This window comes from Rhipicephalus sanguineus, chromosome 7 (genome assembly GCF_013339695.2).
Source record: "Rhipicephalus sanguineus isolate Rsan-2018 chromosome 7, BIME_Rsan_1.4, whole genome shotgun sequence".
Classification (NCBI taxonomy): Eukaryota; Metazoa; Arthropoda; class Arachnida; order Ixodida; family Ixodidae; genus Rhipicephalus; species Rhipicephalus sanguineus.
This window is the reverse complement of record NC_051182.1, coordinates 30493047-30516072: the sequence shown is the minus strand read 5'-3', so window position 1 is coordinate 30516072 and position 23026 is coordinate 30493047. Positions and strand designations below refer to the sequence as shown.

Genomic DNA, 23026 nt, shown 5'->3' with positions numbered 1-23026 from the left:
TGTTGTACACATTGTTGTGGTGCTCTCTCAGACGGTCGTTTAAGCACCTACCAGTCTGTCCCACGTATTTCTTCCCACAGGACAGAGGAATCACGTATACCACGCCAGTGGTACAGGGCACCGATGTCTAACCAACACGCCCAAGCTTCGATACTAAGGCAATTTTTAGAGCATTGTATGCGCGCGAACTGACTGGAGAAAGATGACAGAACTTCTTCTCACGTAAAAGAAAAAAAAAAAGAACGTGAAGATGCGATAGACATGTCATGTCAACTAAAAGGGGTTAAGAAAAGAGTTATAATGTGCTCACAAAAAAAAAAACAAATAAGTGTAAGGCATATGGACACATTTGAAACTATAACAGTTGTAAATATTGTCAAAGCGATTACAAATGAAGAATTTGTACAAAAGAATCAGTAGTTAGACATTCCACAACGCCGGCTGGCAGGCGGTTCCATTCAAAATTGTCTTTGGAAAAAACAACTTTGCAAATTTCAGTGTGGCAGGGATATCTTTATTTTTTTACTGTGGTGTGAATGGGGGCTCACCTGGACACTGGCTATATGTAAGTGTGTTTATGAATACCAAGTTATCATGGAATAACAGGTGCATGAATTTTTTAACCGGTCGTGTTGGCGCCACTTTGTAGGAATTCTAGACCAGCTTTTTTACCAAAGCACTAGCAGAAGTGCGCCAGCTATAAGAACGATATACAAACCTAACCACTTTCTTTTGGACAGTTTCTAGTTTGTTTGTGTTTCCTTGACTGTATGGGCCCAACCTATCGATGCATATTCTATTACAGGATGGACAACAGTTTTATACGCTATTTTAACCTCGTGTGTACATTGCCGCATATTTCTTTTAAGTAACCAAGTTTCCACATAGCCCTCCGCACACCTTTCATTCAATATATGTTCATTGCACCTCATATCCGACGTTACTGTCACCTGAGGTATTTATATCTGTTTAAAACAAGGAGACCTGCCGCCTATTCAGCGATAACTAATGGCTGTCGTTTTGTGTCACAGTCATCGAAACAGATTTTTAATGTTTATTTTCATTGCCAATCTGTGCACCACACTGCAATTTGTGCTAAAGCATTGTTAAGTAGAGCCTGATCACTAGGATTCTGAATGTTGTGATAGACTGTACAGTCATCAAGATAGAGCTTAACTTTAACGAGATATCAAGAAGAACAAGGGCCCAGCGCAGACCCTGTGGAATGCCCGACTTAACAGGTACAGGATCTGAGCACACCTCGTCAATTCTGACACACTGGGCTCCATCATACAGATAAGCTTCGGCCATGCAAGGAGCAAATCATGTATATTCTTTACCGCAGGTTAGGGGAATACTGCACACAACTTCTTAGCACATAGAACAAGGGGGTCTCGGTGGTTTGTTATGTACTTTTTCTTCAGTTATTGTCACTGCTTTGCAGAATCCCTTAAAGCTATGAAGCGCTGAAGACAAAAAAAACACTGACACTGCATGTTCGCCTGCTTGTTTCATATAGTGCAAAATGCTGTACAAAAACAGAACAACTGCTGCTTGCTGAGGTCAGTGTGTCCTATTTCTTCGGTGGCGCATGGGTTTTTGGTTTCTTTTTTTTAATTTTCACTGATTCCTACGAGCATGCTTGGGAATAGCCACTGTTTTTTAACCTTTTAAACTGATGGTTTAAGGCTATGCTCTAAAACAGGGGTCTCAACTCACATCAGCTATCGGACTGCAGTTATGAAATTTAATCTTACAAAGGGCAGTGACAGTGAAAATGTCAGAACTGCGGGGGAGGGAGTGGGGGAGTGTAAGTAAAATGTCAGCTAACATTGCCATTGAAGGGAAGCCTTTCCCTATCTTTATATTGGCATTCTTAAGGGTATTTGGCATCAGGAATAGAGAAACATGTCTATACCGATCTCCACAATGACTAATATCTGGACGCCGATCCTTAAGTTTAGTTTGTTCGCGGTGAGTTTCAAACAAGGTGACCGCATGAGGTGTCTGATGAATAAAAGATGCTTAGACCATTCACATTTGTGTGGCTTACCCGAACAAAGGTTATTAATCACGACAGGCAAGAAAATAATGCCAGCACCATTTAGCAAAGTCGCAAAAGTCATCAAAAATATGGGAAAACTGTCATGCGTGGGCTACGGGCTGCTAGCGAAAGGTTGGCGGGCTGCATGCGGCTGAGACCCATGCTCTAGAAGATGATGGCAGGACTTTTTCACTGCTCGCCAGATGCATAAATAACGCCAGGCCTGTGCAGAAAGCACAGCACAGTCACAGCAAAAGTTGGAAGAGCAGCACTCTACAGTCCGTTGTAAACTCTCTTGGGGCTACTAATACAAGTACACTTGCCACTACGCATAAATAATAATTTTGTCAAGTTGGGAAGCACCGACTGCGCCATTATATATCATTCTGCGGAGAAGCAAGGTACCCGTTACACATCTGCAAGGCATTAGTGCACACTGTTGATGCTGTGGTGATGTTGATGAAGAATTATGCCAGAGCCTTTGCAATGAGTTGGAAGCATTCAATGACCCACTAGTTACGCAATTCACATTGTGCAACACCTGTCTACACAATTGCATTGGGTGACGCCTGGTTTATTTTACTCTCTACCACACTATATTACACAGTTAATGTCGTTTCTTCCCGTCATGAAGCCTGTGTAGGGTCTTTATGCAAAGAAGTTTGAAGCAGTGCCATGGCTCTGTGTAGAACACTGGGCTGCCACGGAGAGGGTCCAGGTTCGAGCCCGTTATACTAGATATTTTTTCAAAGTTCATTTTTTATTATTTTGCATGATAGTGGGTTACGGACATCGCCGGCAGCAACAAACTATGGCGCCAAAAACGGCCATTGTTGTGATCTAAACAGATTTCGCTGTAGAAAGCTGGTTAATCAAGCGCAGCACCGTGTCGGACCGAAGAAGAAGAAGCGCCGCCTTCCACGAGAGAGAGACGTGCTCACGAGCCAACTTGCAGCTAGAACGACCGAAACGGTGACAAAAATATCGTGATGTTTAAGCCTCGCTTCTTGCCAGGGAACCGTATGCCATTTTAAACAATTTGGTGCCGAAGATCCGGGATCTACTACCAGGGACCACGGAAGGCTACGAGTGAACTGACCGGCATGGAGCGGCTGAAATCGAAGCGGACGTCGAGACGATCTCTCAACACAAGAATTATCAACGGGGCAAGAGCTCTTCTCGGCGATGCTACAGCCACCGTAGATCAGCTGAACGCCATTTACGGACGTCTCAAGGCGAACAACGATGAGCTGAACCAAATCAACCAGGAGCTAGAGAGCACCATAGTGGATGAAGAGTTTGAGCAAGAGTACAACACCGTCGTTGAATACGAGGACAACGCTACCAGCGTCATGAGTGAGCTGCTTAGCAAGCGCGCGTATGGTTGCGGCCATGTCATCAACACCGGAGCTTCAGACTTCGTCAGTAGCCAGTACCGCTGGAGCCCTGGTACCAAGATACCCAAGCTTACCATCGCCCCATTTGCTGGTGATCTGTGTCGGTGGAACGATTTCTGGGAACAATTTGACCAGATGATTCACCGGAACGGAAGCCTCATGCGACGGACAAGTTCAACTACTGAGTTTTTCTAAGAGGCGACGCAGCTTCAGCTATTGTGGGCCTGCCAACCACGGAAGCTTGCTACAAGGACGCCATCGACATACTCAAGAGACGCTTCGGAGACAAAACGAGACTCGAACACGAGTACTTTTCCAGGCTTCGTACGTTGCCTTCAGTCCGTTCAAGCGACTTGACAGCTCTTCGCAAGCTGTACGACCAGAGTTGTCATCAACATTCGAGGACTGGAGACCCTTGGGGTGAGCAAGACGTCTTTTTCTGCAATTGCTGTGCGACATATTGCTGCGGGCTCTACCACACGATCTCGTTGTACAGTACCACCGGTCTAGCGCTAATTGCCAGACGAGCGACAGCAGTAAGCAGCCTCTCACGGAGCTAGAACGCCTATTACATTTCTGTCCATCGAATTGGAGAGCTTAGAGAAAGCGAGCTCGCGAACCCTCGAGGAAGAGACAGCCATACGGAGAATGCGCAAAGTAAATCGCGCCAGTTTCGTGGCTCAAAGCCCACGTCTTCAGTTCTCCATAACAATGCTATGAAAGTACCCGAGAACTGTGCATTTGTAAATCGAGCCAACATTCCACGGAAGACTGCTCGTTGGAGTTCCCGCTACCGCAAAAGAAGCACATTTTATCAGGAGACATGAGGTGCTTTCGATGCACGACTAAAGGTCACAGGGCGTGTGATTGTAGGCGCAATATTACGTGCTCTACCTGTCAAGGACGTCATGCGACGAGCGTGTGTGATCCGCAGAAATTAAGCCAGAAGACACGCAAAAACCGGCAGGACAAATGCCAGAATACCGACAAGTAAACCAAGCACAAACACGACTATGTGTGCATCTCTGGGACGAATCGACATACCCTCGAGAATTCATCGACGAGCGTCCTCTTGCAGACATTTCGGGCTTGGGCAGTAACAGATGGACATGTCGGTATGTCAGAGGTGTCATAGACGGAGGCAGTCAGCGCACGTTCGTCACAGAGAGGCTATCGAAGAAGCTGAAGTTGCCATGTGTGGGATCCACCGTCATTGCGCTCAACACATTTGCAAGCAAGTCAAGTCGAGCAGCGCAAAAGCGGCGTGTTGTGCAGCTCCGTTTGCGTAGCCAGTTTTCACACGCGGAAGTTGACTTACAAGCCATAGCAATTCCGCACATATGCCAAGATATCGAGGCAACTACCACCAACTCACCGTTCGTCGCTGAAATCCAGAGGTCTGGAAAAGACATCGCTGATCAACTACTATACGGATCCGTTGTCGGGGAAGAAGGCATAAGCGTTCTCATCGGTTCCGACCAAATGTGGACGGTGATGACGGGAGAGGTCACTCGATGCGCAAGCAATGAGACACTTATTGCTATGAACTCCAAACTAGGGTGGATGTTTCAAGGCAACACCAGCAGCGTAGCATCGGATGTGAAAGACTCGCGGATTATGGTCTGCGTATTGAAAACAAGTGTACAGGAGAGCGACGAATTCCTCCGTTCATTCTGGGAACTTGAGAGCGTAGGAATATCAGACGCCGTTGACAGCGAGAGAAAGCTCAGTCCACTATTGAAACAATTTGAAGAAACCGTCTGTCTTACGAACGGAAGATACGAAGTAACATTACCCTGGAAGGAAAATGTGGAGCTTTCTGACAACAAGCAAGTCGCCATGACAAGACTTTGGAAACTTCTCTCCCGACTCTCGAACAAGCAAGGACTTTTGGAGACTTATGACACCACCATCCGGGAGTACCTGCGAGCGGGACATGCGGAAGTAGTTGACAGGCCACCCCTGGATTCGACAAAGGTTTATTATATGCCGCATAGGGAAGTCATCCGAGAGCACGCACTAACCACGAAGGTCAGAATCGTTTTCGACGCTTCTTCTCACGCAAAAGGGTGCCTTTCATTGAATGAATGCCTAGAAAAGGGTGAAAACCTGTACCAAGATCTCGTGAAGGTACTATTACGCTTCAGAACGCACCGTATAGCAATGCTAGCCGACATTGAGAAAACATTCCTTCAAATCTCAATTGCAGAGAAAGACAGAGATGCCTTCAGGTTCCTCTGGTTAAGGAAAAAGAAACACTACATTACTCAGAAGAGGAGATTCAGGAGTGGAGAATGACGCGAGTGCCATTTGGAGCAACTTGTAGCCCCTACATATTGACGGCAGCACCGTGTCGGACCGAAGAAGAAGAAGCGCCGCCTTCCACGAGAGAGACCGTGCTCACGAGCACTTGCAGCTAGAATGCACACCATCTAAAGAGTGTGCATTCAAGCAAGACCAGAACCGCGAAACTACTTAGTGAATCATTCTACGTGGATGATCTAGTGGCTGGAGCAGAATCAGATGAAGAAGCACTTCAAATCTGCCGAGAAGCCAAGGAGATTATGCAGCAAGCAGGAATGACACTACGGAAATGGACGACCAACTCAGATAGCCTGATTGACGTATTGGAGCAAGAACAGTCAGCAGGCAAGGAACTGGCTATCCTCCACGAGACGAGTGTGAAAGTACTTGGAATTACATGGCATCCACCCACGGACACTTTCACGTTTTCTTTGAAGGGCCTTCTAGAATTTATGAAAGAAAAGTGTGATACCAAGCGGTTCGTTCTTCAAGCTGCTTCAAGAATATTCGACCCAATGGGATTTGTTGCGCCACTCACCATTGCTATAAGGATCTTCTTCCAGAAGTATGGACACGTGGAATAGCGTGGGATGAGCAGCTACCTCGGGATCTTCAGGAGGAGTGGCATGACTGGGTGCGTCAACTACCGCTCTTGCAGAATGTTTCCGTACCGCGTTATCTTGGAGGCGGATCTCAATTGCCCAAATCGCCCCGAGAGCTACAGGTGCATGTTTTTTTGCGACGCAAGCCTTCCGCATACGGTGCAGCGCTTTACGTCGTAACGAGCTGCTCAGTAAAGCCCGAGTTGCTGCTCGCAAAAGCACGTGTAGCACCTATCAAGACGATGACACTGCCACGGCTAGAGCTTCTTGGAGCCTTGATTGGAGCAAGGCTACTTCATTACGTGTCAAGCGCACTCACAGAATTCAAGATCCACTGCACAATGTGGTCGGATTCTACAATCACGCTGTCTTGGATAAAAGGCGACATAACGAAATGAAGCAATTTGTATCTAACAGAGTGAAAGAGATCAGGGAAAAACAGATCCCTCTATGTGGAGATATTGTCCGGGACTGGTGAATTCGGCCGACCTGCTCACACGTGGGGTTTCGATGGATAAATTATTGTCTAGTAGCACGTGGCGACATGGTCCAGATTGGCTATGCGAATTAGAAGACCGATGGCCTCTACAACCGTCAGAACCTATCAGCACCGACGACAGGATCACTTCTGAAATGATTGCCGTTCACGTCGCGATATCCAGCGAGACGACGACGACATCGCTCCTGAACGTTGACAGCTACAGCAGAATTGAAAAGCTACTCAGGGTCACAGCCTGGATATTCAGGTTCATTAAACGCTGCCGCCAGACAAACGCAGCACACACTGGATTTCTAGTAGCGGAAGAGATCCAAGAAGCAGAAAATTATTGGATCAGGCATGTACAGCAACAAGCCTTCAGGGAAGAGATGACTTCGATTTCGAAAGGCACATCTGCAAAGGAAACCTCTCGCATCAAAGACCTCAACCCGTTCTTGATGTCAACAACATCCTTCGGGTCGGTGGGCGCCTGTTGCACCTTGAAGCATCTGAGGAGGTAAAGCATCCAGTCATCCTCCCGCACGATCATCACTTTTCTACGTTACTGACCATGCGAGCACACTGCGAAACACTACACGGAGGCGTGAGAGACACTCTGTCACAGTTGCGAGAGCAGTATTGGATCTGCCGGGCACGAACATTGGTCAAGAAAGTCATACATGGCTGTTTTACGTGCAGACGCTTCAGTAGTAGCCCAGGCAACGCTCCAACTGCTCCTATAGCACGTCATTGTTTATCATCGACGAACCCATTCGAAGTCACTGGAGTTGACTTCGCAGGACCACTCTTTGTTGTGACTACAGCCGGGGAGAGAAAATGCTACATAGCGCTCTTCACATGTGCCACATCACGTGCAGTCCACCTGGAACTGGTTTCCAGCATGACATCGGAAGCCTTCCTTATGTGTCTACGACGCTTTGTAGCACGAAGGGGTCTCCCTCGCGTAATTTATTCTGACAATGCAAGAACGTTTAAGAAGACTTCGAAAGACTTAGAGAAGCTGTTCCAGGTGTTTTCCCAAGAGGATGTGTCGGCATACTTGGGTGAGAAGAGGATAACCTGGAAGTTCATTCTTCCCAGCGCTCCATGGTGGGGCGGATGGTGGGAGCGTCTAGTCCGGACGATAAAGCTTCCACTGAGAAAGGTTCTCGGCAAAGCTCGACTCAACTTTGAAGAGCTGACCACTGTGCTCACGGAAGTAGAGGCGGTCGTGAACTCGAGGCCTCTCACATTCATTGAGTCGGACAGCGCGGAACCTCGTGCATTAACCCCAGCAGACCTCATCATTGGGCGGAGACTAACGACGCTACCACAGGGCAGCAACGACATGCCAATGGACCTGACGCGCACGGAAGCGGTACGACGGCATGCATACAGGAAACGCCTAACTGAGAACTTTTGGAGCCGGTGGACGAAAGAATATCTGCTGCAACTTCGATCAGCGCACTTTTCGCGTAAGAGAACCACCAACGAAGTTAAAACAGGAGACATCGTCATAGTCCAAGCTGAGAAATTACCTCGACAAATGTGGAAACTTGCAAGGGTTCTTGAAGTGTACAGAGGTGCTGATGGCCACGTACGTTCTTGCAAGATTCAACAACAACAAGGGGTTATTACCACCAGGCCGATACAAAAACTTTATTCGCTCGAGCTGAACGAGTGACTTGGTGGCCGGGAGTGTGTTTAATCAAGCGCAGCACCGTGTCGGACCGAAGAAGAAGAAGCGCCGCCTTCCACGAGAGAGACCGTGCTCACGAGCACTTGCAGCTAGAATCGACCGAAACGGTTGACAATAAATATCGTTCGTGATGTTTAAGCCTCGCTTCTTGCCAGGGAACAGTATGCCATTTTAAACAAAAGCTATGCCTCATTTGATGAGTTTCGAGTGGTTTCACTAGAAGCTTGGGATCTCTTTCTTTCCTATAGTGTTATAATGCCAGCGCATGTGGTGCATTTCAAACTTGATTTGTATATCGAGGAACCATCTACGCATCTAAAACAAGCTAATATGTCAAAGCCCTTCATTTGCTGGGCTAATTTCCAGTCGACTACTGCCAGGAACAGGTCAGAGCATACTGGAGTGATACAAGAACTGATACAAGACCGTATATGTTGACATCGAGCACCCCCCCCTACACACACAGACACAAACACACAAACAAAAAAGATCCTGGCATAATGTGCATATGATCTAACATCTTTCTTGTTAATCTCAACTGCTGACAAGTTAGGGTTGCCCTCTCCTTTGAAACCGAAAAGGTCCGACTGGGTTGATATTAAGGCAATTTATTACCTCACATGAACTTGTGTCACTGGCCCTAGCACCTGCAGAAAGTAATGCTGCTCAGGAATCCAGGGTTTTGATTTTGTACTTTTCAGGGTGTAATATCTTTTTCTCCATGTTTTATAATTTTTTTCCTAAAGCTTATTTTTATTTTTGACCTGATCGAGCTCTGGCTGTTGACCTGCAACATCAAGGGGATGTGGCCACAGGCATTATGATCATCATCATGTGCTGATCGTGAAATCGTGAAACGAGACAAAGTAGGATATTAATAGTGTCAAGCACGGAACACGACAGAGATGAAACATGGAGTAACACAAACACTCTCTGTCTTGTCTCAGTCTTAATAGTTCCACGCTTAACACTATGAATACATCGCACCAACAAGACCAAAAATCTACCCTTGCTAAGTGTAGGTTATTTCGTGTTTTTCCCTTCTTGTTTGCAACAAAACAGGTAGAATCCCATTGATTTATTGAGAAAACTTTTATTGGCAGAAGTAAAAAGAGAGAGAATGCAAGCTATCATGGTATAGACCCTTATTCCAAGGTCAGCTCACTGGACTTTTTGTCCGAGAGAGCCAGGTAGCTATCTCATCTCCTCTTTGGAAGCCATGCTTCATGCAGCTGCCTTTTCTGCTGTATGCGGCATGCTGCGGAAGAGGCATATACAGAGAACTTTTGAAGCACTTCAATGTGGTATGTTTAACTGCAGGTGCGTCTGCACACCGTGGACATACTTATGCAAATCGTGCAGGATAGATTTCATTTAAATAATGAATTAGGACAGGTACGTGCCTGAATTCAGCATCCGACTAATGAAGGGTTAACTCTTTGTTAGGGTTTAACTCTTTGGCTGCAGTTGTGACTCCAGAGCGCCAAGTTTCGACTGACTGATCATTGGACATACATACCCCAACTGCAACCACAAGCAAGAACTGCCATTAGTGCCGACAGAGACGTAGGTAGGTCCACAGAAACAATTAGTGTCATTACTGATGTGTATTAGAGTCATAACTTGTTAAATCATTGCAGCTTGGCTAAAGCGAATTCATTATTGCAATATGTTCAAACCCTTCAAAAGTAATCTAAACTAAAAATTTTTCCATATGTCTTTGCATAGCACAACACTATATGAAGACAAAGCATACTGAATATATACTATGTAAATGTAAAGAAATGTCAAGCATTTCTTTACCTGAGTCAGTAAAACTGTATACTTTTTAGATTGGCAGCACTACCAGTGGCAGGACAGTCAAAACAGGAGACAGGGAAAGCTTCACTTAAAACTGACTCCTCAGTTTAACCTTTATTACTGAGCCCTTGGCTGCAGTTAGAGAACAGCAAAATAAATGTGCAGTTCTTGTTGGTGTGGTGTATCATGTGAACAATATTTCCTTCACCACTTTCTGTGCAGGCTCAAGAACATGCATACCAATAGACCTTTTTCAAGCACACGAGCGCCACCAACAGGCGCGCAAGCGCTCATGGGATGTGTACGCCGCAGCAGCCGCCGCGACGAGCGCGCATGTCTCGCGCTGTAGCTTTCCGCTTGCGCCATGCCAGGACTTCTTAGACGCAGTGAATTTGGCAAGGTGCAACATGTTACTGCGCAATTCAATCCCGAACTTAAGTGCTTAGCTGCGACGGCCTCTCGACGATTTGCATCTCTCCCACTGTTGGACCAGTTGAGCTAGAGTTACTGTATATGCTACCTTTAAGCATATACAGTAACTCTAAGTTGAGCGGCTCAGAAGCGTCACCTTTTATTTATTTTTTTAGCCCCACTGCGCCTTACGGCATAAATAAAAAAATACAGCTCGGTTGCCTACGAAATGCAGGAGCGGTCTATGATTCTCGGATGCATTTGGAATCAACGTCCATTGACACTGTCGACGACTACAGTGTGAGGTTCTGATATCTGAAGAGTACACTAGAAAGTGTAGTCGGCATTTGGGGAAATGGGATACATCCATTGCGTCGCTCGCACCATATATGTAACGAACTATAAGTGCCTACTAACCTTCGTTGGTGCTATAGCTACAGGTTGGAATAATACTTAGAGCGAAAAAAGAAAGGAGCAGTACAAGGAAGGAAATGCACAAACCAGCGCTCACACACAACTGAAAGATTATATCACGCGTGAAAAAAAGCATTAAAAAATGCGAGTGCGTTGCGCGTGTCGTAAAGAGGTACGAAAAGTCAAACAACCAAGGCGTGTGCTTACAGTCGATTAATAAAGTAGAATTCCTTGTCTTGTAACGACTGAGAAGGTTGACTGACACAAAGTGTGGCATTATTTGTGACATGATATGCCACCGAAATTTCTCGCGTTGTCTGATTAGGTTGATGGTACAAAATTACTGTGCTTTCGAAGATGGGATTACATTTTCATGACTGATATAGAGAGGCGAGATGAGACTGCTCCATTCAATGAGTTTCGATGTACGCTGAGGCGCGTATACGTATTAATACATCGACCAGTCTGGCCGATGTACATGTGGACACAAGAAAGAGAAATTTATGGTTAACTCCTACACAATTTACAAAACAATCGGCATGCCTCTGACCGCATTTTTCTTTGCCAACCGCAGACCCCTGCGACCTTAATGCGACTGAGCTTATTTGGGGCGGTAAACACAACCTTCACCCCACATCCCTTCCCTACGTTCTTCAGGCCATGCGACTGAAGAACTTCTTATACATACGTGGAATAACTGCAGTATTTCTAGTTTCTTTATTATTTATGGATGGAGAACGTCCGTGTTAATCTTTCTTTGCCATGCGAACAGATTTTCGCGAACTGATACAACGATACGCAGGATATCCCGCCTCTTTGATCACTTTGCAGCTGGAAACTACTGCTCATCTTATGTGCGCAAGTTTTTTTCCAATGCCTTGCGTAATCATGACATCACAATTCCTCGTTTAACAACATTCGAATGCGCCGACGCAGAATTGAACACCGATTTCACTGAACGCGGGCTATAGTGCCCGCGAACATGCTCCGCAGTTAAACTTATAAGCATGTATCAAGAAACTGCAAATTATCAGAGCAAGGCATCTCACAAGTGAATTCTAGTCCAATCCCTTTTTCTTTAAACACGTTTAGGATGTGCTCACTTCTTTGTACAGCGCATGACTTGTCAATTAAAATAATATAATAATCTGTATACCTGAACACTGTAACACCTCTCTACAGTTTGGTTAAACCCTATCACGAGCCACTATGGCATTAAATGCCGTAGTGGCTTGTGAACAAGTAATCATTGAATAAATACGAATTCGGTGTTCCAGCTCACATTGCTCACGATAGCACGTTTCTACTGCATGCATACCGGCACGTGATAACTCGCATGCCGCTTAACTGCTAGATCCAGTATACATCCGCTCGGTAATATACCTACACTGACTGCATCATTTCTTTCGCATTTCATGCGTAGAGATACATGCAGGTGCGTTCAGACGGGTAGCATTTAGTATTTAATAGTAGTCAACCAGCGGTGACGTGTTTTTTTTTTTTTTTCGTTTGGTGCTCCCACGGCGCTAACGAGCAGCAAGCGACGGAACAGCGGGTGGGCTCGCCGTACACACTTTTCCCATAGTGCTTCGCGCGCCCTCGGGGAGTTCTGGGATTGCTTGAAAAAGGTCTATTCCTGGAGGCCCAGGTACGGCGTGTGCCTGCCATGAATGCACACAATCCGGCTTACCTCGAGATCCTGAAGGGCCTTGGAGAGGAGCTGGCTCGTGTGCAAAACAGCACGGATGGAACTGCGCTGATGCTGGCACTCAAGGCTACCGCTGCAGCAAGACGTCGCCGGGCTCGTCAGATACGAGTGCAGCCAACCAGCATTGCCAGGCGTCGGCCAAGGCTCACGAGGGGGTCTAAGAGGATGCCTGCAAGGCGCCCAGTAGTTGAGCCAGCTGCCAACAGGCCAAAGAAGAGGCCCCATTCTCTCAAGCTAAACGTCGAGCAGAATGTGCCCAGTGCAAGCCTGCATTGAATGTTCGCTGCCTCCCGCCTAATGGGTTTTATGGCAGCCCTAGGCACAGTGCCAGCCTGGTTTCAATAACAACCTTTCTAGGGTTTTATGCGCCAAAACCGTGATGTGATTGTGAGGCACACCGTAGTGGGTGACTTCGGATCAATTTAGGCCACATGGGATTCTTTAACATGCACCTAAATCTAAGCAAAGGAGCTGCTCATCATACAGGCTGCTCATCGCCGCCACTGCACTTAGGTGCTTCACCTATCCTTGAATCAAAGTGAGGACAACGACTCCTCACGTTGGCTGTTGTGACATCATACCCCTACAATTGGTGACCTTAGCCACAGGCGCAAGCATCTGGCTCTGCACTGCTACCACAGTATCATGCATACAGTCATGTTAAAGAATGGCACCTACTAACGGACAACCCTTGGCTCCTCCAGCTGTGGCCCATTCAAGTCACGCTGTCAAGTCATGTTGTCATGCAGTCACAATGTGGTATTCCATGATGATTGACTTTTGCTATGCCTTACCGTTAGGAGCTAGTGTGGTCCTCAGTGCTGTCAGCCCTCATCACTGAGGGCTGACTGAATTTTTGATGTACCACAAGAGCGCCCAGACGTAGGCGGCTAGACAGATACGTAGATAGACAAGCTCAAATAGCCTGCAGTCTGCTAAGAAATGCTTCGCATTTCAAATGGGGCAGCTAAGCAAAATGAACAAATGTAACTAAAGTAACTCACAAAAGCGAAAGAGGTCAAGGTTCAGTTACTCCAGATGTAAGCAACATAACCCTGGTTGCACAGCCTAGTTGCACGGCAGCAGTGACCACAATGCCAGTAAGACAGAAAAGGAGACCAGTGAGCAGACCTCGGAGCATGTCTTTCCTTGAACATGTCGACCCCTGTTTTAGAATATTACAGTGGTCTTGATGTTGTGAGAACAAAAGCAGAAATAGTAATCATGTCAAATAGAACACCTTTCTGCTTCCTTTGTCTTGATGGCGAGTTTCTCTGAGATCTTTTGTTATCAGTAGGGGTGTGCAAATAGTGAATTTCATCTTGAATCGAATAGTGCCGAATAGTGGCCGAAAATGTCAAATATAGATATCGAATACAGAAAGTTTTATTTGAAATTGAAAGAAAGAACAAGGAAATAAAATGTGCTCATGTCTTCGAACACATAACGCGGTGCGTGGCTACTACCGAAAGACTATGAATTGTCATGACACAAGCAGTTTCACATGACCTGGCTTCAGGCTCTCTTGCCACGATGTTAAGGTGTTTCCTGCAAGTTCACTGGGTAATCAACTAAAACTTTTCGCTGTTCACTGGGTACCTCAGTAGCAGGGTTGGGAAGGTATCACAAAGCGATTATAGCGATACCTCGATAAAGTGCAGCTCCGTGCTCTTTGCAGTATGTTAAAGGATCATCCTTTCTTGTGATTAGGGGCTCATTGAAGTATTTGTGAACCTCTTGCCTATAAGACCTGAGCTCAGTGTGCTGGTTATTTTTGGTTGCCAGCAGTTCGAGTCTCACAGAATGTTCCCTGGCCATTAGCCATGAGGCGTGGAAACAACATAATCTTTTTTAAAATAAACATGCACTCACTTTTGAACCAGCATATCGATGAAAGTTTTAATGAAAGGTGAAAATTTAATAAAGTTTAGCGACTTTAGCGTTAGTTTTTGCCATCCCACCCTAATCAAATTGCACTTTGGCCTTTGTCGCGTCTTTGATATTCGTCGTGTTGAATTATTCAAAACTTCAAATACTAGCTATTCAAAAGTCAAAACGAATTATTCTATTTGAATTCGAAACTTGAATATTTGCACATCCCTAGTTACCACTTTGCCAGAGTGCGGTTGCACATTTCCAGTTGTCTTCTGAACTTCAAAGCACTACAGAATTTTCTGTCATCTTTGCTCTGCACACATTTACAAGTTATTTACCTTGCTTCAATAAACATTAATGTCTGTGTGTGTGTGTATATATATAAAACATGTTTATGCTTGTGATATACCAATAAACCAAAAACCTCTTTTGCTTGTTCTTACTTCATGGGACACTTTTCTTGTTAATAAATTGTTATCCCTTGTTTTGTTCTTTTTTTCTGCATGGGTACAGTGATCACTACAGTGGCGGACGTGATTTTAGTAAGCCTCCCTCTAATATATATTTTTTACTGTGATGAAGCGTTAAAGTGTAGAGTAGAGCCGTATAGAGTGCACTCGACAATTTCATGGAGGAGGGTTGCACAATACTGCCAGAAAGAAAGCTGAAGCCACAAACGAGTGCGGATAAGTGCGAGTCTCCCTTGCCTTCACTGGAACACAGAGCCGTATTGCGGTGAAGCCATGAAAAAAAAAGCATATACTCGAAGAGCTCCCTATTTTAAGTTCAATTTCCTCCTCTTAAATTTATTCCACTAAAGGCAGTGCTTTAGGGCTGCGTGCTTTTCTTTTATCTTTTAGCTTCGCAAGTTTGGAAGCGGCAGCACGATAAAGTTTGCGCGCAGGCTTTTATGGTCGCACGCTTGCATCGCCACTAGCTAGTGGAAGCTGCGCTTGCTGCCCGAGCAACGTTCGTAGCCTTAGATATACTGACAGTATCAGAAACGCGCTTTTTAATAGATCCATGCTGAGCAGCAACAAAAACTTACCAAGTGGAGTAGAGCAATGTCCGTCGCGTTGTTCTTCGCTGCAGGCTGTGTGTGTCCGCTTCAATGCATCCTGGACGAGACGGCTTTCGGCAGCGAGAAGTGTGCGCACAGCGTCTCTCGAAGCACTTACTGTCTGTTCACGAGTATCCGATTCATTCGTGAGGCGTTTGCTATGGTCGCGTCGTCCAGGCATGGAGAGCCAGGGAGCCAGGCACAGGCGCGTTCGCGCGGTCGCTATGTTTCCGCTGATACGAAAACACGGGGACTGGCAGCCGCCTGAAACAATTTGGCCGGCCAAAATGCATAGCCCCAGAGAGCGCCGTGGCGCGGTGCATTGTGGGGGGGTTTATTCGCTCGCCTTTGTAAATGCGCGCCCCGGTGTGCCACCCCCTGGCTACGCCGCTGAACCCAGCACGTTCAACGACCCAGCGCTCTCGCCTTTCTGCTTCATACGACACCTATGAAAACCAGTAAAACTGCAGTTATTCAGTCCTTTACGCGTCCTTGGCAATTCACAGCGCAACAGTAGCGTCGATTGCGGACAGGGGCGTAGCCAAGGGGGGGGGGTTCAAACCCCCCCGAAATCTTTCAGTTTTGCTTTCGTATATATACACGCACACATACAAACTCACGCACGAACGTACATAAAGTATGGTTGAACCCCCCCCACCGAAAAAAATTTCTGGCTACGCCCCTGATTGCGGAGTTTCTTCGTGGCGTGCTGAGCTGTCGCGAGTGCTTTTGCTATCGCCATCGTTCTGGAGAGTGATCCAACAAGCACTTCCTGGAGGTTCGGTGGCGCGTTTGACTAGCGGAGAGAAATCCATAGCTTTCTTTCCGAGTGTTAAATGGGCAAATCACACGCAATATTAAGCGAAATCGTTGTTTCACACTCGCTCGCTGCACCTGGTTCCACAGCAACCTTTGGAAGCTAGGGAGTCGGACTTTGCACCACTCACTTCCTTCCATCTCGCTCCGACAGGTGACGCCACGCGTCTCGCGAATCTTCAGTCTGACGTCTCTTACGCAAAAAGCAGTATCGCGATCGTTGTGACAGCGTTAATCGTAGATACGTGCGGTTAGTTATATAAGCTGGCTAGTCATTATTCCCTGTGCATTAATGTACTATTACGTAGTGCAATCCTCTGCACTGTAACTTCCTACAAGTAGTCCTGTACATTTTAATTTTACACTTACATTGTATTTCCGCCCCACTCCTCTATAATGTACAAAATGTACCCAGAGTGTCCCACTCCATATATAGATAAATTAATAACTACGGGCGTTCCATCAACGCCGTTGACCGAGTCGGAATGAATCTTTTAACTCAGTCAGATATCGCATTGGTATGGCGCAGGGGTCAGCAAGCCTTTTTAAACAGACGGCCCAGTTGCATGAAGCCGACACGGCGGGGGCCACATGGAAAACCGGGGGGGGGGGGGGGGGGCGTGCTTTGCAGGTAAACAGAAAAAATTCGGTGAAATGAAAATAATGATGTACAAAACTGTAATAGAAATCATGTTTTTTGTCAGCACGCATCTCACAACGTTGCAATTTATAAACATAGGTTGCAAGCAAAAACAAAAATGTCTTTCAATGCTACTTTTGGTGCTGAACATTCTGAGCGAACTAGCAAATATCTACATCAGGGTTGCCCACTGACAGTCGCAGAAAGTCGTGGGGGGCTTCATCGGTTAGTTTGGGAGGGAGGGGTTCAGACGTCGTGCCGGGGGAGGCACAATACTGCCCCGCGGGCCGCACGTTCCTGACCCTTGGTATGGCGGATTCACCCATATGGGTCATTCCACGCCAAACATCACAGCCATTTTGGCGACCATCTCAAATGTATTGGAAATAAATATATGCTGATTTAGTACACTCAAAAGAAATTTTTCAGTGAGAAAAAAAAATTGGTCACGTGGGAGCCTTCCGAATTTTGCAAGAGTGTCGTCTGGGTGTTGTTTGTCAAAACATTTGTTATGAGAGTATCGTTTCTCGTTTCAATAACAAATTTGCTTTGTGCAAGCTGTACGAAGCTGAATAATATTACTGCAATTTTTGTGCCATATACGCCTCAGGAAATTTAGCCAAAATGTTCTATGTTTGCATTTTTTTCCCTGTAAAAATGCTCTTTGTATGAATATCTCAATAATGCAAGCTTACTCTACAAAAGGTATATTATGCGTTAAAATTATTTTCAGACAATTCAAGTTTCTAAATATTACGAGAAAAAAATAACAAATTTCAGAAAATTGTCATTTTGGTTTCATCTCGGGAGCCTGGCCTTGCCTCTCATAGACCCAGAAAGCCGTACGAGCCCTTCTGCAATTCTTGAAGACAAGTGAACTAAGTGATCGCCCGTAGCTACGCTGCAACACTGTGTGTGTGTGCATGTGAATTGCGTACACTCACGTTTTATCTCTCTCTCTCTTTTACTTCCTCATTCAGTTTGCTACCCTCCCCACGGGCAGGGCAGGAAACTGGACCCCTCCTTGTCTTTCCTGTATTCTCTCTCTCTCTCTTTTTCCCTCATGGAGAGTAATTTTCTTGTTTGTTACGTGTCTTCGGTAAAATTCTGTTCTTTTTTTTTGCTTTGAGTTATGAAATATTTAGTCTGTATCATAGGTTGGCAAAAAAAGTGGAGCTCACACAGACTCAAGAAATATATTTTGCGCTTAGGGCTCATCGACTCAGATTGGATTGGAAAAAGCTTTATTTGTGTCCTGCAGGACGCGTTTAGCGCGTAGCGGGCGTCTCCCACATAGGGACCGACAGGTATCGGACTCAGACTCACCAATATTTTCCTCAACCGGACTCACTCGGACTCAGACTCACTAAAATTTTTCTGAACCGGACTCACTCAGTCTCAGTCTCACCAAAATATCACTCATCCGGACTCACACCCATGGCCCGATCTCAATCTGAGTGAGTCCGAGTTGTCTCATAAGTGAGATTGCTGACCTATAGTCTGTATGCAGTCAGATACCTCTGATTTACTTTGATATATGTTCTTACGGCAAAGTACTCGCTGTCCCATGTAGACGTAAATGAGGGCTTAGAACCCTTCGAGTCGCCTTTGTGGCTTTCTGCTTTGTCTGGGCCATCGTACATTGAGAGTAACAATTATCGGAGAAACATGAATTTTAAGAAACTGCGAAACGATCTCCCTGCAGTGCCCACCGCTGTGTACTTGCGCATTTTTTTTTTTTACAGTAAGCGCTCTGTATATGCAGACTATGGCACTAATCCTTCTTTCTTTCTAGGGCTACCTCGATGGTTCTGCTGCGTGAGTACAAAGAACTGCTACTACTGCTCTGCACCTGCTCCCAAACCACACCAACACGCTTCTACGCAGACTGAAGAGAAGTCTGAGGTAACCCGCGTGAATATTTTAGGGGCGAAGCTCCTTAAAGCGGCACCCGTTCGTCCCCGTCGTAGTGCGTAGCCAGTCTTAACGCTAGTACCAGATCTTGACCTCCAAGTTGGTGCCGGTGGGAGATTTCTCCTGTGCGTTGTTGAATAATAAAAAATTCGCAGCGTGCGCGTTAACTAAAAGCCGAATTCTTCTGTCTCTCATTCCCCATTAGCAGCCATTGGCATGTTCCAGTAGGAAACGTTAGTAGAAGTAGAAGTGTAAGTGTTAGCTAAAAGCCGACTTCTTCTGTCTCTCATTCCCATTAGCAGCCATTGTTTACCTCCAAGGTAGTGCCTGGTGAGATTTCTCCTGTGCGTGATTAAACAATAAAAATTTTGTTCAAAACGCCGTTGATTGATGAAATAAACCAACGAAAGACGCCAGATGTTTTCTAAGCAACGAAGACGCCAGATGTTTCTAAAGCAAAACGAAAAGACGCCAGCTGCTTAACGAAAGACGCCAGATGTTTCTCCTCTCCTGAAATGAAAATTCACAGCGTACATGTAAAATTAAAGTGAGCTGCAAGTCGTCATAACTCTCATCGAACCTTTAGTATAAACGCGCCCGATCTCACGTCGGTGATGATGTACTGGGCAGAATTCACGGAAGATTCACGGTTTACCGATGAACCTCCGCAGCTTCGCCCACTCATCATCATTCACTCCGTGGATATGCTGTGATTTTTTTATCGCTGCTTAAGCTACATACTAATCGAAGTAAAGCTCAGTTGGCTCATTAAGTTGAGTTCAATGAAGCCTAACGTGTTCAGTGAACCTAGTTTTAAAATAATAATTGTTAGACTTGCACGTCCCAAAACCAAAACGATAAGATTATGAAGGACGCAGTAGTGCAGGGCAATGAAAATTTCGACCACCTGTGGTTCTTTCACGGGCACCTAAATCTAAGTAAAGGGGATTCCAGCGCTTCGCCCCATATTGAACTGCGGCTGGAATTCGATCCTTCGACCTTTGGGTCAGTAGTCGAGCCAGACCGGTAGCCAGGAATTTTTTTCAGGGGGGGGGGGGGGCACTTGCCGTAGGCCTTGACTATTTTAGAAAAACACATATTTTCATCATTTATTTTTGGTGAAACACTACCCTCCGTCAAAATTTCAGGAGGGGGGGGGGAGGGTCCCTAGTTTTATTCTTGACGGGAATATAAAAAGTTCATATCGCATTTTCGTTTTCATTATTTTTTTTGCACACCTTGAAAGAAGCAGATAAGCACCAAACACCACACGCAAAGGTAAAGAGATCCGCTGGCGCAACTGAGATGACTTGCCGCTGTTCACGAAAAGATACTACCGGTACGTGCCTTTAATGAAATTTGGTAACTTCCTTGTAACGTGTTGTTCTGGTCTGACGTAATAGAGCGGTCGCGCTTTTTGCGCGACGGGCGCGATCAGTTTCGGTATCGGCCTTAAAATTCGATGACGAATATCTCGGATTACGCGCAACTTTCGTGATTTCTAAAAAAAATGGGTATGCCATAAATTGGCACGCATTATAACTTTCAAATTTAAACAGCTGCCCTCAAGTCAATAATTAAAAAAGTAATTAACGTGTTAATTAGTCGCCTCAATGTCATTTTAATTGCGGCAAAGTATTTAATCGTTGAGAGCTGTGCTCTGCAACGATTAAGGAACTTCAGCCAGGGAGCACCCAGGTTTGACCCATACTGGGGGTTCATTTGCACGCGCTCTTCAGTGAGTGGCATAGGTCGGCAAAAAATGTGAAGCTCACTCAGACTCACTCACGAAATATATTTTGCCTTTAGGGCTCACTCGGACTCAGGCTGACTGAAATTTTTTTAAACCGGACTCACTCGGACTCAAAGTCAAAAAACATTGCTCGCTCGGACTTACTCGGAGTCACGGCTCGATCTGAGTCTGAGTGAGTCTGAGTGAGTCGACTCATGAGGCCAATAGGGTATGATTAATATTTTTTACCATAGTGTAAATGCTCTTAAATGTCAATATCCCATATAAATGGTGTTCTACTTGGCACGTTTTGACCTCATACCTTCACATACGAATGGTTACAATCCAGTAAAGGACATTTTTATTGAACGAAATGACTCACAAAATATATCTTTATCAAGAACTTCCCGTGAAAGATTTTACCAGAGGGAGGTGAAACACCCCTCCCCTCCCCTCGCCCCCCGCACCCCCCCTCCGTAACTCATGCCTCTGATCAATAAATATTGAGATGGCGCATGAACGCGAATGGTTTGATGTATGTGTGAGTAGACGTGGTTATAAACGTGAGTCATCATAAGGCTGATAGTAATGCTGAAGTTGAGTAAATAGGACCACAGGTCGGCAAAAAAGTTGGAGTTCCCTCAGACTCGCTCATGAAATATATTTGACCTTAGGGCTCACTCGGACTCAGATTCACCAAAATTTTCCTCATTCAAATTCACTCGGACTCAGACTCACTGAATTTTTTTTCTCAACCGGACTCACTCGGACGCAGACCCACGAAAATATTACTCAGCTTGACTCATTCTGACTCACGGCTCGATCTGTGTCTGAGTGAGTCGACTCATGAGTGAGTTTGCGTACCTATGGTCAGTGGCGTGACCCATCTAGGTCTTCAACGACAGATGTCTCAAGTCTGTTGGATCTCCTTTACGAGGATGACCGCTCAACGACTGTCGCAGACCTTCATGAATACGACGCTGCTGTCGCGGAAAAGTGGAGGAAGACAGTCGAGATAAACCTTTGCGATGCACTGCGGTACACCAGTTAATTGTTTTGGTACAGCGTTCAAATTGTGAATCCAGGAAAACATGAGATACCCCGCTCGTTCGAAACGTGTGCTGATTTTGAAGTTAGTGTCTCTGGCAATTGACGACGTGAGACAGCTCATGAGCGATTTTGCGAAATATGAGAACTATGAAATAAGTAACACGGTTGTACCCCTGTCGTTTTGGATACTTCACAGTGTCCACTGGCTAGCGCCTTCTCGCTGCGCGCTGATTCTTCAGGCTATCCCTGTTTCTGTCGCAAACGTTGAAAAGGCAATTTCAAAAAGCTGAGAATCATCAATCGAAAAGAGCGCGCTTCTATCAGTGAGAGCAACTTCGTAAAGTATGCTTGCGTCTATTGCAATTAGCTTTAATGCTGTAATACGCACAAACGTAGACACATATACCCACAAGTATTTGTACTTGTGGGTATATGTATGTACTTGCGGGTATATATATAACCTTCTAAAATACGCTTATCTAAAATACACTTCGTGTGTTCTGATGTTTTCGTGTTCAGATATCATTTGATCTTTGAAATTTGAGAGTATTGAGAATAATGAAAGTTAAACTCGATATTTCGGAGAATTGGGGATTTATGAGAAATGAACGCTGATAAATGCCGAATTTAAACTCCGATAAATGCCGAATTTCAGCCAGAAAATAAGCTCTGCAAACACCCTCTGAACTTAAAAAAATTAAAAATAAACTCCAAAAACATGCAAGCAGTTATACAGCAAACAGCTGTATGCATCAAACATGCATACAGTTTGCCTTGTTCGCTCGTAGTCGAAATGGTGTTTTCAGCGCGTTATTATTATTGTTATTCCACTTACTATATTTTTATTGAACCACAAGTTTTCTTTAAAAATTAATAATTCCTGGCATTAAAGGCGTAGTACATTTTGTATACTCATCGTATCGTACTCGAATATAAGTGACCCGAAAATTATTAGTCGAGTCGCCTATGCACGACTGCGTAAAAATTAAGAGAATAAACTATTTTCAATGCGGCATAGTGTTGGCTATTAGTTCTTCGCCATTCGTCAAAAAAATTTTCGGTGTTCAATAAAATCGCCTGCT

The 23026-nt window shown here is 45.4% G+C and overlaps 1 long non-coding RNA gene across 4 annotated transcripts in view; it reads right to left on the bottom strand.

Moving 5' to 3' along the window:
• Nucleotides 1-15951, bottom strand: part of LOC119399354 (uncharacterized) — a 31477-nt gene extending 15526 nt beyond the window's left edge. For 3 of the 4 annotated variants that reach the window (XR_005184811.2, XR_005184808.2, XR_005184809.2), the window contains exons 1-2: nucleotides 15781-15951; nucleotides 12840-13026 (exon numbers count right to left, since the gene is read on the bottom strand). This is a non-coding gene — a long non-coding RNA (uncharacterized LOC119399354). Of the gene's footprint in view, nucleotides 1-9674; nucleotides 9783-12839; nucleotides 13027-15780 lie in introns of those variants that run through there. The other variant, XR_005184806.2, reaches the window with a different exon arrangement.
• Between the last annotated feature and the right edge of the window lie 7075 nt (nucleotides 15952-23026).